The sequence below is a fragment of the Epinephelus lanceolatus genome, chromosome 23 (assembly GCF_041903045.1).
Source record: "Epinephelus lanceolatus isolate andai-2023 chromosome 23, ASM4190304v1, whole genome shotgun sequence".
In the NCBI taxonomy this organism is placed as follows: Eukaryota; Metazoa; Chordata; class Actinopteri; order Perciformes; family Serranidae; genus Epinephelus; species Epinephelus lanceolatus.
In genome coordinates, this window is record NC_135756.1 from 19,767,422 (window position 1) to 19,772,832 (window position 5,411).

The window sequence follows — 5,411 nt, forward strand, 5'->3', positions numbered from 1 at the left end:
AACATGATACACATTATACAGCATGAAAATACCTTCTACCGACAAATTGTCACGCCCCTCTGCGTCTTAAAGTGACGCACAGGCCACCTTTTAATGTGTCTATGTGGCGCGCGGCTGAATAGATTGTAAAACGTGGTTAATGTTGTGAAACCGTCACAACGTCAAGGTTTAAGCAACAAAAATTTGGTAAGGTTTAGAAAAAAGATCAAGTTTTGGGTTAAAATCAGTATGTTTTGTTAAGTAGAGTCAAGAAACTAGGTCACATGACTGACCAACCCAGTCTAACTTTGAAGTTGTCGAAATCCAATTTCGAGTAAGAGGGCCAAAGGTCAGTATTAGATCAGTGAACAGTGTGTTGATCTAAAATACCTAAACAAAATTAACATATTACACATTACACAGCATGAAAATACCTAATACCAACAAAGTGTCTCACCCCTCCAGGTCCTCAAGTAACACACAGGCTGCCCTTTAGCAAGTTTTGTTAGGTAGAGCCAAGAAAATGGGTCACATGAGTGACCAACCCGGTCTAAGTGACTTGCCACATCAGACACTTATGAAAAAAGCCATCCTTTGATACGCAACCAGTCGCTATCATAGTTTAACAGCACTCAGCAGCGTGTGGTGGGATAAGAACGAAAGTTATTGTGGCAATGCTACGAGGGTTGAATTTATTTATTTCTGTTATTAAGTGTCCGACAACGCCACCTAGGGGAATTTCACTCCCAGGAAATATATCAGAGGGGAAACGCCTCTCTAATACTGTAAACAAGGTCACACAGGTACGAGAGACACAGAGACTGACGGATTCCAAATAAAATATAAAAGAGAAAGTTTATTAACGATATTTCAAAATTTAAAATGCTGACCAATCTCAGTGATGATGCAAGCTAGATTACAATAATAATAACAAAAGGCAAATTATTGCACAATCCTCTGGGGCCTCTTGACAGGTTGGTTAAGTTTGCCAAAAAAAAAAGTGCATGTGTTGTGTAAAGGGGCTGAGGGCTCACCAGGCGGCGACGACTGAGGGGGAGGGGAAGGGTCCTGATAAGGCACACCACACGTGAAGAAAAAAAGAAACCACACACCATCAACTGACACCCATGTGCACTACTGTACAGGAAGTGAGGGGACCGCCACCGCAGGAATCAGTCAGTCGCTCGCCACACCAGCCCAACAGCTCCTGTCCAACAAAAGAGGCAGATATTAGTCAAGGCAAGGGGCAAGAAAAAAACAGAACCAAGCCAGAAACTGCCCCAACACCACACTATGCCGGGCCCAGGAGGTCTCCACCAAGGTTGATTGTGCTTTTGTTGATATAACAAACAAATAATAAACGAAAAAAAAAATAGGAAACCAAAACCTATGCAAAAATAACTGGATAACTAAACACAAAAAAAAATCTACAGAAAACAACAACGGTCACAAAATCTACCAATGATCGAAATAATTATCTAATTACAATACAAAGAAACAATAATCAACCAATACTAATAGATTGCTGACGTGGATCAGTCCTCTTGGTGTAGCTTTAAGTCCTATGCTGCATTCATTTCTTCCACATGAGCAGCACTGCATACAGTTCAGCCAACACTTGAGTTTCATCCAGATTGACTTACTCCAGGCGTGCGAAACTCCAAACACCTGCGCACCCACACACACTGATGATGTCAAAAAAAACAAAACAACGAAAAACAATAAACACAAATGTAAGAGAACAATAAGCTTGCTGGGGTGAACCCGAGACAGAACAGCAGCAGCAGCGCAGCGGCCCACCTCAGAGGAGGAGCCACCTGCTGTGATACAGACTAAAATTAATACGTGACTTGCAATTGGATGGATTAAAACAATCACGCATACATACCCGTGAGTGAGGGCGCAGCGTCACAGGCAACAGGAGAAATAGCCACCAACCAACCACCTTTATAGCTGCTAACAGCAAACAGAGACCAGAGTCACATAATGTGCAGCCCGACAGAGCGCATGAGACACGCCAGACACACACGAGCCAGCCTACCTGAGGGTTCCCAACGCGGTGCGCGGATTATTGCGCACGGCTCCGAGGCCACGCACTCCCAACCCCCGGCCAGAGTACAGGCCAACTCTGCCGGAGAGCAGAAAGCGCATCAGACACGGCACCAATACGAGCCAGAGACGCAATAATAGTGTCTGAGCCTACCTGGCAAAGTGAGCAGAGGAGACGCGCCGACCTGCGTCTCAAGACAGCCACGTGGATCAAATTCTGCCACGCCAAACCACACTGCCGACACACACGCTCAGGTTTCCGGATAAGGTGGGGGGACGCACATCTGAGAGGCGCAGCTCTCCCCCATATATAGCTTTGGCTGGCCTCGCCCAGTACGCTGGTGAAATTGGATAATTGCTCCCAGCCCAGTGTCACTCAATGGGCGGGGAGCAAAGGGGCGAGCCTACACAGCTATCCACCTGACCCAGCACATACACAACATGAGTGGAGACGGGCTGTGCCGTCCTGCCACATCATGGTGGCAAAAGTCCTAGTAGGGTGGACAGAAGGGGTGGTGTATGGGTCCAACAAACACAGACTTTCACCTGGCAGAGTGGTGTTCATGTCACATAAGATTCTGCCAAACCCTGTTATTTTTTCCTAAACCCAACAACGTGTGTTTTTTGTTGGAAGAAAAAAAAAAAAAAACATCAGTTCATGGTGTACTGATGTAGTGCATTTATTTTAAAAGAGACTGTATGTAAACAATCCTGTGAAAACAGAAGTGCATTTTGAAAGAAGACGATGCATGTAACAGGTATAAAGTGACCCCGCTTCCCAGAACGTCAAAAACCAGCACACCCAGGGTACCTTTCAGATCGTATTTGGACATGGAGAGTCCATGACCAAACGTCAATATGTGATGAGGTCGGAGTGAAAATGTGTTGGAGTGACATCAGTGTGCAACAACTGTAGGCAAATTGCTTCATATGACATTAAAACAGCACTGACTTTTGGTTTCACAAGGTACACAACTGTGGCCTCCTGAATGAAAGTCCAGTTTTGTTTGACCCATCTGCTTCCCCTGCCTCCCAACCTATGCAGACTTTCCCCACACTTTATACTACATCAGTTGCTCTCAGCATCAAGTATTGCTGCAGATGGGTTTACACTGGATTTAGTTGGCAGCCCGGTGAGTCTCATAAAGACGCTAAAGGGTGCATTAATATCACACACAGAGGGGTGTGACAAAGCAGTGATATTTGACACCCTGGGAATGACATTGGGTTGGTTGTGTTAATATGAAGTTTGTAAGAGTTTTCACTTGAAGTTAGTTGTCATATTATCTATTTAATAGCAGACTGTGTATTCTCAATGCAATGAATGGAGGCCTTATTTCACTAAAAACTCAATAGTGATTTACATCTTCTACTTTTTATCACAAGACAAAGTCCATCTTTAACCTGTCAAACAAACAGACATAAATCTCACAATGTATCACAGGAGGCGTAGCATAAGTAGCACGTTAGCAGAGCAGTAGCTTCAGCCCTCCGTGTCAACACAGGATGCATTCAGGCACAGTGTTAAGTGTCGGTCACTTGCATTTAGCACAACTAAAGACACACTTCTGAAACACTTTCTGTGTAGATACATAAACCAGTTAAACAGATGTTAAAGAAACATCTGTTTAACTGCATGTTTCTTAAATTGGACCTTTTATAGAGAGACAAACTTTCTCTCCAAAGCTGCAATCTGTGATATAAAAGGACGACAGCACCATAAACCTCAGCCGCTAATAGGAGCAGTGGTGTGTCACAGTGCTCTGATGCCATGCCACTCTGTGGTTTAATAATGTCGCCAGCTGTTTATAGCAGCTGTCACGTAGAAGTGCATAAACACACACGCTCAGAAAGTCAGGTTGTCTTCTTTTGATAATGACGACAAGGCGCCGGTTATAGTTTCCATTGAATGTAATCATCCAGTATTAATGTTCCATTTGGAAAGTGGGTACTTAACACTCTACACATCATCTGTCACTGCACTAAATACAAGTAATTTTGAATGCACAGTGACTTGCAACAACTAAATAATGACTGTGTTTTCAAATTGTGACAACATGAGTAAGTAGACTGATCATATTTTCTCTGAGCTTGTCTGTCTGAAGCCAAACTGGATGCTTCAGCTCATTCCACTGAAGACATAAAATATTACCGCTCAAAATCCTCCTCTACTCTGCAGTCCTCATCTCTCTTTTGCTTTTCAAACCTACCAAATCCTCCTTATTCAACCCACATCCCTTCTCCCCACCTGTGCCAACTCTTCTCCTACTCCTCTCTCCAATCTAAATTTTCCACTTGCACAGCCCATAATACATAGGTTCTACTTAAATCCCCTTTCCTTTATCCTTTTTGTCAGTCTCATCCTTTTTGCGAGCGTCTCTCTTGCCCTTCATGTCCTCCTCTTTTTCCTCTGCTGCCTCCTACTTTCCTTCTTTTCATCCACATTTTATGCTCCGCCTTTTTCTTCTGTCTTCCTTATCTCTCCTCAGGCAATGAGCTAGCTGGAGGATAATCAATTTCAGACACCCAGTTTAAAACCCTGTTACACTGACATCCAGGTTTGTTGCTGAATAAACCTACTGCTCAAACTACATACCTGATAGCGAGAGAAATTCCATAACTTCAACCTTGTGGTTATTATTGTGTTTATTATTCTAACCTAGTTCAACCCAAAACACAATCTTTACCCAAGATGAGCTAAACCTTTACAAAAGTACTGTCACATCATAAGTCAGATTTACTTCTCAATCAGATTCAGGAGTAACAGTGGACAAGAGTAACGGTGGTGGGGTACAGGGTACGCTGCTATGAGCCATCCAGTTGCTGTATGTCCAAAGAGAGCTGTGTGCGCGCTCAGCGTGAAGTCAAACACATTGTCGATGAGTGTTGGCCTCTGCCAGGGTTGTCCCTTGTCACTGATCTTGTCTGTGATATTCATGGACAGGATCTCAAGATGCAGCCGGGGGGAGGAAGGGATCCAGTTTGGAAACCTAAGAATTGCATCTCTGCTTTTTGCAGATGATGTGGTTCTGTTGGCTTAATCACACCATGACTTCCAGCATGCACTTGGGTGGTTTGCAGCTGAGTGCGAAGCAGTCAGGATGAGAGTCAGGACCATCAAATCTGAGACCATGGTTCTCTGGCGGAAACCGGTGGATTGCCCCGTCCGGTTTGGGGGAGAGTTACTGCCTCAAGCGTGGGAGTTCAAGTATCTCGGGGTCTTGCTCACAAGTGAGGGTAGAATGGAGTGTGAGATGGATTGGCGCAGCATCTGCAGTGATGCGGGCGCTGTGCCGGACTGTCGTGGTAAAGAGGGAGCTGAGTTGGAAGGCAAACCTTTCGAATTGCTGGTCCATCTACATCGCAATCCTCACCTACTGAAA

The 5,411-nt window shown here is 44.4% G+C and overlaps 1 long non-coding RNA gene across 2 annotated transcripts; it reads right to left on the minus strand.

Annotated features, from left to right (window-relative positions):
• Positions 1-643: 643 nt before the first annotated feature.
• On the minus strand, positions 644-2,556 carry LOC117249472 (uncharacterized). 2 transcript variants are annotated; one of them, XR_013490409.1, is made up of 4 exons: positions 2,183-2,556; positions 2,021-2,107; positions 1,868-1,932; positions 644-1,647 (listed from the first exon to the last, which is right to left on the minus strand). It is a non-coding gene; the product is annotated as an uncharacterized LOC117249472 (long non-coding RNA). The 2 variants fall into 2 exon arrangements; XR_013490408.1 differs by having other exon boundaries at positions 644-1,664.
• Between the last annotated feature and the right edge of the window lie 2,855 nt (positions 2,557-5,411).